At 35.8% G+C, this 12,791-nt stretch overlaps 1 protein-coding gene across 3 annotated transcripts in view; it reads right to left on the bottom strand.

The window, feature by feature from the left end:
- Positions 1–12,791, bottom strand: part of LOC132423139 (zinc finger protein 300) — a 120,890-nt gene that overhangs the window by 41,393 nt on the left and 66,706 nt on the right. For 2 of the 3 annotated variants that reach the window (XM_060008510.2, XM_060008509.1), the window contains 2 exons: positions 2,822–2,957; positions 632–691 (listed from right to left, as the gene is read on the bottom strand). The gene's annotated coding sequence lies outside the window, so the exon portion shown is untranslated. The remainder of the gene's footprint in view (positions 1–631; positions 692–2,821; positions 2,958–12,791) is intronic. The other variant, XM_060008508.1, reaches the window with a different exon arrangement.

Genomic DNA, 12,791 nt, shown 5'->3' with positions numbered 1-12,791 from the left:
TTAGGCACCTTACTTAACAGCAAATTTTACTAATGATGAATTAAGGATACAAGCAAAAAAGCAAGCATAACATCTATCTCTGGAAGGGTCCAAACTATCATATGCACCTCCAAAAAATAGATTTTTGTACTGGGATGTATTCTGGCTTCAGAGCTAGAGATGAGTGTTCACTGTGTGTGCTGGACATGTGCTGTAAAAGTCAGCTCTAGGGAGCTATTTAAGTTTAGAGCTTCTTAGTTTTTATATTCCATCAGTCATGCAGAGAGAGGATCTACAAGACTAATTTCTGTTCTCTAAGAGGTGCTCCATAATCAATAAATTCCAGATTTGTTTACAACAAGCAATGTAAAAATTCTGGTAAAAATATTCTCACATGAGACCTTCTTTGGCTATCCTCCTACTTGTAAGTTTACATGGAGGAGAGAGTTACAGAGCTGTTGAAGGATTCAACACAATTCAGCCCATATCACAGGAGCAAACCAACTGGGCCTTCAAGAGACATGCAGTAAGGCACCAAGGGGAGGTAAAAAGAGTGTGTGAAAAGGTATGTTTTTAGAAGTATCATCTCATTGTACCTTCTCAGAGGTAAGGTAAGGTTTGGGCATAAGTATTTGTAGGAGAAGAACATTACCTTGTCAGAAAACCTCAATTGCTTGTCCTAGTCCAAAAAATATTTGAATAACAGGATCTTCTGTAAAAAGAGTGGATATTAGGTTGAGAAAGGGAAACCAGAATAATCCAGAATAAAGAGAAGGCTGAAGGCTCTTCAGCAATGCCTTTCTAGAAGTTCCAACGTTGGGCCTAAGAGTTAGTTAGTGAAAGAGGACAAACAAGAATATTTCTCATTCAAGGGATAGTATATCCCAATTCTGAGGCTCCTGAGAGGTTGAATATACAAGGTTATAAATTTTTAAAAATCTGTATTATCCAGAATTTTAAATGAACAATTATAACTGCTCATAGTATATAAATGTGCCACTTTGGACATTTATATTCATTTTCTTATTTGATATTTACAACAGGGTATGGAGTTGGCATTATGGTCCCCATTGTATAGTGCAAGAAATAAGATCCAGAAGGCTCATAACTGCAGAGACTACCACGAACCCATGTTTTCTGTTCCCAAGTGCAAATGCTATTCCCTCTTAGTCTAATCGTCTAACATTTTCTAAACATTCTTGACAAGGAAAGGATAACGAAGCACTGCTTTGAGAAGGCTAGTTTTGAAAGTTTCTTCATTTTTGGAGAAATATGATTTAAGGGACAGATTTGGAGGTGTTAGTACCAAGCAGCCTATGACAGGCCTTGTGGTGCTCAGGTTGCACAGCTCACTCTGGCTGCCTCTTCACCTTCATCTTGAGCCCACATGTAACAGCCAGGACCTAGTTTTTCTTAGCCTTTGGATCCACCTCCTACATAAATGCTACTGTACATTTCTCTTCCAGCCGTAGATCTTGGGCACAGGGTTGGGAATCTGTCTGGGGTCCTAAGGAAACACACAGAGCTACAGTACAAATTCTTTCACTGGGGGATTTAGACTTAGATCACTCTAGCCCTGCCAACCATCCATCTTCTGCTCTGGCCAGCCAGATACTTCACCTTCCTCCAAAACCTTATCTTGCCATTTTTTACTTTTGTTGATATATCTTTCATTATTCACTTAGTTATTGTATTTCCCTCTATTCACCTGCCCCATTAATGTTAATTTCTCCTGTTGTAAAAAAGAGAACCATTTGCTTCCCAAGATTCCCTTTCATGTGGATTTCCTTCTCTGCAGCTCTTGTACCACTTCTTTCCGAAGTGCTGTATTTCTTATTTCTCGTCTCTTTCACAAATACAGACTCATCCTAACTTCTGTATCTCTTCCCCATTGCTAGTCAACACTTTCAAATCTTTTCCCACTTTAGTCTCCTCACCTGAAGTTCCTCTCTTCCTTCAACAGGGCACACCCTGAGGGGCTAAGTTAAGGGGTCTGCTTCAAAGATATACATTTTAAATAGAAGATACAGAAATACTGAAAGTAATGGAAAGAAAAAATATATATCATTCATATACTAATCAAAAGAAAGCTGTTATATAGCTCTTCTTACACTGGACAAAATAGAGTTCATTAAAAGGGAGAGAGATCACCAGGCAATAAAAAGGGAAAACTCACTACAATATAACATTCAGTAAATATAAGCAATGAAGAAATATAGGCATGTTTATTGTTATGTGAAATGTACACATTTCTAAAATAAGGGTATATATAAGGTAAAATATTCTCTATCATCAGACAAAAAAAAAAGTCCTTTTAACTTCAAGATAAGAAATTATACTGTCTTGAGCTCCCTTGTGCCTTCAGTTCCAAAATTCCATGGTTCTGTAATTCTGAGTTTCCATGGTTTTGTGAACCTCTGATTCCAATCCAAAGCAGTTCATTTGGAGAAAATAGGGCTATTTTCACTATTCTTACTGAGAATTCCTGAGGCGGGTATCTTGGTTACACTGGTGTGGGACATGGGAAAGCAAAGAAGGTGACTTAAAAGTAGCAAAAAGTACACCTAAAAGGTGTGGAAGTAACCAAATTTAGGAATAACAGAAAGAAGAACCAACACATTAAACCACCAGATTGATTAATGTGGACACTGCCATACTCTAATTTAAAACTGAATGAAAACAGCCCTTGGGAAGTTTTTGGAGAAGATTCGGAGGTTCACTTCCTGCTTGACTTCTGTACCACCACTGCAGTGACTTTATCTTGAATGAGGATGTCATTAATGAAGAATATCATTACATATGGATGAGATGATCTGAATTATTTTGTATGTTAACCCCTTACCAGACATATCATTTGCAGATATCTTCTCCCATTCAGTAGGTTGTATTTTTGCTATGTTGATGGTTTCCTTACCTCTGCAAAGGCGTTTAAGTTTAATTAGGTCCCATTTGTTTATTTTTACTTTTGTTTTCCTTGCCTGAGGAGATAAATCCAAAAAAAATATTGCTAAGACTTATGTCAAAGAGTGTACTGCAGTCCAATGTTCCTAGTATCATTATTTACAGTAGCCAAGATATGGAAGCAACCTAGCTGTCCATCAAAAGATGAATGGTTAAAGAAGATGTGGTATATATAATACAATGGAATATTACTCAGCCATAAAAAAGAATGAAATTATGCCATTTCCAACAACATGGATGGATGTGGAGGGTATTATGCTTAGTAAAATAAGTCAGAGAAAGACAAATATTGTATGTTTTCACATATATGTGGAATCTAAAAATTAAAACAAAGGAATGATAGGGCCTTTGAGACAATATGGTATAGTACAATGGTCCTTAACACTGGCCTCACTTAATAATCACCTTTTAAAAATAAAATTACCAGTGCCACATTCCAAAGGAATTCTCAAAATTTTGTAGAAAATTTATATTTAAAATATAATATTATGTGGCAATTCTGGAAATCAGATTCCACCCTCTCCCCAGGATTTGTTGTTGTTGCTGCTGCCATTGTTGTTGTTGTTGTTAGTATACTGACTTAAAAAATTGAAGTATACTTGATTTACAATATTATATTATTTTTGAGTGTACAGCATAGTGATTCATTATTTTCACAGATTGTACTCCATCATAAGTTATTACAAAATAATGGCTGTAACTCCCTTTGCTATGGAATATATCCTTGTTGCTTATCTATTTTACACATAGTAGTTTGTATCTATTAATCCCAAACCCCTAATTTGTCCTTCCCCTATTCCCTCTCCCCTTTTGTAACCACAAGTTTGTTTCCCTTATCTGCAAGTCTATTTCTGTTTGCATATACATTCATTTGTATAATTTTTAGATTCCACATAATAACAATAAGTCTTTAATAAGTGAACAATAAGTCTTTCTCTGACTTATTTCACTAAGCACAATATTCTCTAGGTCCATCCACATTGCTGCAAATGGCATAATTTTGTTCCTTTTACGTGTGAATAATATTCCATTGTGTGTGTGTGTGTGTGTGTGTCTTTGTGTGTGTGTGTGTGTGCACATTTGCACACGTGCACCACATCTTATTTATCCATTCATCTGTTGATGAATACTTAGGTTGCTTCCATGTCTTGGCTGTTGTAAATAGTGCTGCTATGAACACTGAGGGTGCAGTACACGTGTTGACATAAGTCTTAGCAATATTCGTTTGGATTTATCTCCTCAGGCAAGGAAAACAAAAGTAAAAATAGACAAATGGGACCTAATTAAACTTAAAAGCCTTTGCACAGCGAAGGGAAACTATCAACAAAATGAAAAGACAATACTGGAGTGCATGCATCTTCAAATTAGTATTTTGTTTTTTCCAGATATATGCCCAGGAATAGAACTGCTGGATCATTTGGTAGTTCTAATTTTAGTTTTTTGAGGAATCTCCATTCTGTTTTCCATAGTGGCTGCACCAATTTACATTCCCACCAACAGTGTACAAGGGCTCCCTTTTCTTACATCCTCTCCAACATTAGTTATTTGTAGACTTTTTCATTACAGCCATTCTGACAGGTATGAGGTGATATCTCATTGTGGTTTTGATTTGCATTTCCCTCGTGATTAGTGATGTTGACTTTCTGAACAAATTTTAGACGAATGAAATCAAAAACACAATACACCAAAACTTGAGTTCAGGTAAAGCAGTACTTAGATGGAAATTTATAGCTATAAAAACCTACATAAAGACAAAGATAGGCTAATGACCCAAGCAAGATGTCTGCCTCCAACAAGAGTTCAAGTAGATGAACACTCTCTGATATTTCTGCCACCAGCTTTTAGGACCCCAGAGAGAGAGCAACAGCCATCCTCTGCCTCTGCAGGACACACCCCAAGACCAGCAGTGGACAAATCTGGAAGACACCATCTTAACCAAGTGATTAAAAGTTTACGTCAACAATAATGGGACAAATCAACATCACGTGCCTCCTGGTATGAGAAGAACAAAGCACCACTTCTCAGAAGGCAGAAAGCAGAAGCAAGAAGAACTACAATCCTGCAGCCTGTGGAACAAAAACCACATTCACAGAAAGACAGACAAGAAGAAAAGGCAGAGGGCTATGTATCAGATGAAGGAACAAGATAAAACCCCAGAAAAACAACTAAATGAAGTGGTGATAGGCAACCTTCCAGAAAAAGAATTCAGAATAATGACAGTGAAGATGATCCAGGACCTTGGAAACAGAATGGAGGCAAAGATCGAGAAGATGCAAGAAAAGTTTAACAAAGACCGAGAAGAATTAAAGAACAAACAAACAGAGATGAACAATACAATAATTGAAATGAAAACTGCACTAGAAGGAATCAATAGCAGAATAAGGCAGAACACATAAGTGACCAGGAAGACAGAAGGGTGGAATTCACTGCTGTGGAACAGAATAAAGAAAAAAGAATGAAAACAAATGAAGACAGCCTAAGAGACCTCTGGGACAACATTAAATGCAACAACATTCGCATTACAGGGGTCCCAGAAGGAGAAGAGAGAGAGAAAGGACCTGAGAAAATATTTGAAGAGATTATAGTCAAAAACTTCCCTAACATGGGAAATGAAATAGCCACCCAAGTCCACGAAGTGCAGAGAGTCCCATACAGGATAAACCCAAGGAGAAACACGCCGAGACACATAATAAGAACATTGGCAAAAATTAAAGACAAAGAAAAATTATTGAAAGCAGCAAGGGAAAAACGACAAATAACATACAAGGGAACTCCCATAAGGTTAACAGCTGATTTCTCAGCAGAAACTGTACAAGCCAGAAGGGAGTGGCATGATATACTTAAAGTGATGACAGGGAAGAACCTACAACCAAGATTACTCTACCCAGCAAGGATCTCATTCAGATTCGATGGAGAAATCAAAAGCTTTACAGACAAGCAAAAGCTAAGAGAATTCAGCACTACCAAACCAGCTCTACAACAAAGGCTAAAGGAACTTCTCTAAGTGGGAAACACAAGAGAAGAAAAGGACCTACAAAAACAAACCCAAAACAATTAGAAAATGGTCATAGGAACATACATAACGATAATTACCTTAAACATGAATGGATTAAATGCTCCAACCAAAAGATGCAGACTTGCTGAATGGATACAAAAATAAGACCCATATATATGTCATCTACAAGAGACCCACTTCAGACTTAGGGACACATACAGACTGAAAGTGAGGGGATGGAAAAAGATATTCCATGCAAATGGAAAACAAAAGGAAGCTGGAGTAGCAATACTCATATCAGATAAAATAGACTTTAAAATAAAGAATGCTACAAGAGACAAGGAAGGACACTACATAATGATAAAGGGATCAATCCAAGAAGAAGATATAACAATTATAAATATATATGCACCCAACGTAAGAGCACCACAATACATAAGGCAACTGCTAACAGCTATAAAAGAGGAAATCGACAGTAACACAATAATACTGGGGGACTTTAACACCTCACTTACACCAACGGACAGATCATCCGAAATGAAAATAAATAAGGAAACAGAAGCTTTAAATGACACATAGACCAGATAGATTTAATTGATATTCATACGACATTCCATTCAAAACCAGCAGATTACACTTTCTTCTCAAGTGTGCATGGAACATTCTCCAGGACAGATCACATCTTGGGTCACAAATCAAGTCTCAGTAAATTTAAGAAAATTGAAATCATATCAAGCATCTCTTCTGACCACAACACTATGAGATTAGAAATGAATTACAGGGAAAAAAATATAAAAAACACAAATACATGGAGGCTAAACAATATGTTACTAAATAACCAAGAGATCACGGAAATAATCAAAGACGAAATCAAAAAATCCTAGAGACAAATGACAATGAACACACGAGATCCAAAATCTATGGGATGCAGTAAAAGCAGTTCTAAGAGGAAAGTTTATAGCTATATAAGCCTACCTCAAGAAACAAGAAAAATCTCAACCTTACACCTAAATGAACTAGAGAAAGAAGAACAAACAAAACCCAAAGTTAGCAGAAGGAACGATATCATAAAGACCAGAGCAGAAATAATGAAATAGAACCAAAGAAAACAATAGCAAAGGTCAATAAAACTAAAAGCTCGTTCTTTGAGAAGATAAACAAAATTGATAAACCCTTAGCCAGACTCATCAAGAAAAAGAGGGAGAGGACTCAAATCAATAAAATTTGAAATGAAAAAGGAGAAGTTACAACAGACACCACAGAAATACAAAGTATCCTAAGAAACTACTACAAGCAACTCTATGCCAATAAAATGGACAACCTGAAGAAATGGACAAATTGATAGAAATGCACAACGTGCCAAGACTGAACCAGGAAGAAATAGAGAATATGAACAGACCAATCACAAGCACTGAAATTGAAACTGTGATTAAATATCTTCCAACAAACAAAAGCCCAGGACCACATGGCTTCACAGGTGAATTCTATCAAAAATTTAGAGAAGAGCTAACATCTAACCTTCTCAAACTCTTCCAAAATATAGCAGAGGGAGGAACACGCACAAACTCATTCTATGAGGCCACCATCACCCTGATACCAAAACCAGACAAAGATGTCACAAAGAAAGAAAACTAGAGGCCAATATCACTGATGAACATAGATGCAAAAATCCTCAACAAAATACTAGCAAACAGAATCCAACAGCATATTAAAAGGATCATACACCATGATCAAGTGAGGTTTATCCCAGGAATCCAAGGATTCTTCATATATGCAAGTCAATCAATGTGATACACCATATTAACAAACTGAAGGAGAAAAACCATATGATCATCTCAATCGATGCAGAGAGAGCTTTTGACAAAATTCAACACTCATATATGATAAAAACCCTGCAGAAAGTAGGCAAAGAGGGAACTTTCCTCAACATAATAAAGGCCATATATGACAAACCCACAGCCAACATCATCCTCAATGGTGAAAAACTGAAACCATTTCCACTAAGATCAGGAACAAGACAAGGTTGCCCACTCTCACCACTATTATTCAACATAGTTTTGGAAGTTTTAGCCACAGCAATCAGAGAAGAAAAAGAAATAAAAGGAATCCAAATTGGAAAAGAAGAAGTAAAGCTGTCACTGTTTGCAGATGACATGATACTATACATAGAGAATCCTAAAGATGCTACCAGAAAACTACTAGAGCTAATCAATGAATTTGGTAAAGTAGTAGGATACAAAATTAATGCACAGAAATCTCTGGCATTCCTATACACTAATGATGAAAAATCTGAAAATGAAGTTAAGAAAACAATCCCATTTACCATTGCAACAAAGAGAATAAAATATCTAGGAATAAACCTACCTAAGGTGACAAAAGACCTGTATGCAGAAAATTATAAGACACTGATGAAAGAAATTAAAGATGACACAAATAGATGGAGAGACATACCACGTTCTTGGATTGGAAGAATCAAGATTGTGAAAATGACTCTACTACCCAAAGCAATCTACAGATTTAATGCAATCCCTATCAAACTATCACTGGCATTTTTCACAAAACTAGAACAAAAAATTTCACAATTTGTATGGAAACACAAAAGACCCCGAATAGCCAAAGCAATCTTGAGAATGGAAAACAGAGCTGGAGGAATCAGGCTTCCTGACTTCAGACTATATTACAAAGCTACAGTAATCAAGACAGTATGGTACTGGCACAAAAACAGAAATATACATCAATGGAACAGGATAGAAAGCCCAGAGATAAACCCACGCACATATGGTCACCTTATCTTTGATAAAGGAGGCAAGAATATACAGTGGAGAAAAGACAGCCTCTTCAATAAGTGGTGTTGTGAAAACTGGACAGCTACATATAAAAGAATGAAATTAGAACACTTCCTAACATCATACACAAAAATAAACTCAAAATGGATTAAAGACCTAAATGTAAGGGCAGACACTATCAAACTCTTAGAGGAAAACATGGGCAGAACACTATAGGACATAAATCACAGCAAGATCCTTTTTGACCCACCTCCTAGAGAAATGGAAATAAAAACAAAAATAAACAAATGGGACCTAATGAAACTTAAAAGCTTTTGCAGAGCAAAAGAAACCATAAACAAGACCAAAAGACAACCCTCAGAATGGGAGAAAATATTTGCAAATGAAGCAACCGACAAAGGATTAATCTCCAAAATTTACAAGCAGGAATGTAAATTGATACAGCCACTATGGAGAACAGTATGGAGGTTCCTTAAAAGACTAAAAGTAGAACTACCATACGATGCAGCAATCCCACTACTGGGCATATACCCTGAGAAAACCATAATTCAAAAAGAGTCATGTACCAAAATGTTCATTGTAGTTCTATTTACAATAGCCAGGACATGGGAGCAACCTAAGTGTCCATCAACAGATGAATGGATAAAGAAGATGTGGCACATATATACAATGGAATAATACTCAGCCATAAAGAGAAACGAAATTGAGTTATTTGTAGTGAGGTGGATGGACCTAGAGTCTGTCATACAGAGTGAAGTAAGTCAGAAAGAGAAAAACAAATACCGTATGCTAACAAATATATATGGAATCTAAGAAAAAAGAAAAAAAAAAAAAAGGTCATGAAGAACCTAAGAGCAAGACGGGAATAAAGACATAGACCTACTAGAGAATGGACTTGAGGATATGGGGAGGGGGAAGGGTAAGCTGTGACAAAGTGAGAGAGTGGCATGGACATATATACACTACCAAAGATAACATAGAAAGTTAGTGGGAAGCAGCCGCATAGCACAGAGAGATCAGCTTGGTGCTTTGTGACCACCTAGAGGGGTGCGATAGGGAGGCTGGGAGGGAGGGACACAAAAGAGGGAAGAGATATGGGGACATATGTATAACTGATTAACTTTGTTATAAAGCAGAAACTAACACACCATTGTAAAGCAATTATACTCTAATAAAGATGTTAGAAAAAAAAAAGAGGGCTTCCCTGGTGGCACAGTGGTTGAGAGTCTGCCTGCCGATGTAGGGGACACGGGTTCGTTCCCCGGTCCGGGAAGATCCCACATGCTGTGGAGTGGCTAGGCCCAGGAGCCATGGCCACTGAGCTTGCATGTCCGGAGCTTGTGCTCCACAATGGGAGAGGCCACAACAGTGAGAGGCCCGCGTACGGCAAAAAAAAAAAAAAAAAAAAGAGAGAGAAAAACAAATATCGTATACTAACGCATATATGTGGAACCTAGAAAAATGGTATAGATGAACTGGTTTGCAGGCCAGAAACTGAGATAAAGAAGTAGAGAACAAACATATGGACACCAAGGGGGGAAAGCGGCGGGGGGTGGTGGTGGTGGTGTGATGAATTGGGAGATTAGGATTGACGTGTACACTGATGTGTATGAAATGGGTGACTAATAAGAACCTGCTGTATAAAAAAATTTTTTTATTATTTTTAAAAAGATAGATGTTAAATCAATAATGTAACCTTCTCCCTTAAAAAGCAGAGGAAAAAGAACAGATTAAATGTAAAACAAGAAAATCATAGGATATAATAAAGATTACAGAAGAAATAGAGAACAGAAAAACATTAAACAAAGTCAATGAAACCAAAAGTTCATTCTTAAAAAGATCAATAAAACTGAGAAACTTTTAATTAGGCTGATTAAAAAAAGGACTCAAATTACTAAAATTAGGAATGAAGGTGGGACTATTACCACTGACTGAACAGAAATAAACATGGCTTTAAGAGAATACTATGAATAACCTATGCCAACAAATTAGATAACCTAGATGAAACAGAAAAAATTCTCAGAAACACTCAAACTATTGAAACTGACTGAAGAATAAATAGAAAATTTGAATAGAATTATAACAAGTAAAAGATTGAATTACTAATTTTTAAAAATCCACATAGAATAGTCTAGGCCCAGATGCTTCACTGGTGAATTCTACCAAATGTTGAAAGCATGAACACCAATCCTTCTCAAATTCTTCTAAAAGTAAAATAGGAGGGAACATTTCCTAATCCACTGTAATTATAAGGCCAGTAGTACCCTGATACCAAAACCAGATAAAGACACCACAATGAAAGGAAATATATCAATATCTCTTACGAATATTGCAAAAACCTTAAGAAAATAGTAACACACTGAATCCTGCAACATATAAAATAGGTTTACACACTATGATCAAGTGGGATTTAACCCAGGAATGCAAGGTTATCTCAACATATGAAAATCAATGTAATACATGATATTTATAGAATAAATGATAAGAATCAAATGATCATATCAATTGATGTAGAAAAAGCATTTTAAAAATTCATCTCCTTTTCATGATAAAAATGCTCAACACACTAGAAATAGAAGAGATCTTCCTCAACCTGCTAAAGGTCATCTAGGAAAATGCGACAGCAAGCACAATACTTAATGGTGAAAGAATGAAAGTTTTTCCCCTAAGATCTGGAACAAGATATGGATGTCTGCTCTCACCACTTCTATTCAACCCTATAGTTATGGTTCTTGTCAGGGCAAAATACTAGCAAATGAAGATACAGTAACTTTCCAACCATAAATATTTCACTATATGTCTCTAAAAAATATAGAGGGGTTTTTAAAAATTCAACTACAATACCACTATCCAGAAAGTTAACAATCATTACGTAATATAATCATTTTAGTACCTATTTAGATTTCTTCCTTTGCCTCTTGATTTTTTTCAGTAGGTTCATGCTAATCAGAGTATAAACTAAGGTTATGTCTCTCAATGTTATGGCTTACAATGTGATTTGTCTTTGTAAATGTTCCATGCACACGTAAGAGAAATGTTTGGTGAAGTGTCCTATAACTGTCAACTAGGTCAAAATAGCTGAGTGTTTTTAGTTCTACAATATTCTCAAAGAACTTCTTTTTACGTGTTCTACCAATTACTGAGAGATTGCTATTAAAATATTTTTAATTGTGGATTTGTCTATTTCTCCTTGCAGGTCTATCAGCTTTCCATCATGCATTTGGAAGCTCTGTTATTTGGTACATAAAAATTTAGTATTATTTCATTTCCTTAATAAATTGGCCCCGTTATCATTATGAAATGACCCTTTTTATCCTTGGTTATATTCCATGCTCTGAAATCTGATTTGCCTGCTATAGTTACTCCTTCTTTGGATTAGTGTTCACATGGTATATTTTTTCATTCTGTTATTTTTAATCAATCTGGTCTTTATGAATTTCTTATAGACAACATATAGTTGGGCATTGTTTTTTTATCCAATTTGAAAATCTCTGGCTTTTAATTGGGTCATTTGGATCATTTATATTTAATACTATTAATGATATGTTTGTGTTTAAATCTATCAACTTACTATTCATTCTTTTTGGTCAATTTATTTTTTTTCTCTTATTCAGTCTTTTTTGGAATAATCAAGCATTTCTTTTATGATTCTGTTTTGCTCTTGTATTCTTAACCAGACATTTATAGCATACATCTTTAACTTATTTTAAACTATATTCAGGAACTATTGTACCACTTTAGGTACAGTTTACGAAGCACACAAGAATATACTTCCGTTTATCTTCTCCTTGCCTTTGTATCACTCTTATGCAGAAACATTAAGTTATACATATTACTTACACATATGCTAGAAAACCCTCACTACATTGTTATTATTTTTGCCTTAAAAGGTCAATTATCTTCTGAAGAGATTTTTAAATAAAGGGGAAAAGTCTTGTATTTATCTATATGCTTTTTTTTCTCCTATAGATCCAGATTGCATCTCCTCTATTTTCCTTGCAACTGCAGGGCTTTCTTTAAGCTCTCTTGTAGTGCATGTCTGTTGGTGATAAATTTTCTTTCAGCTTTTG

This window comes from Delphinus delphis, chromosome 3 (genome assembly GCF_949987515.2).
Source record: "Delphinus delphis chromosome 3, mDelDel1.2, whole genome shotgun sequence".
In the NCBI taxonomy this organism is placed as follows: Eukaryota; Metazoa; Chordata; class Mammalia; order Artiodactyla; family Delphinidae; genus Delphinus; species Delphinus delphis.
This window is presented reverse-complemented; position numbering and strand designations above follow the sequence as displayed.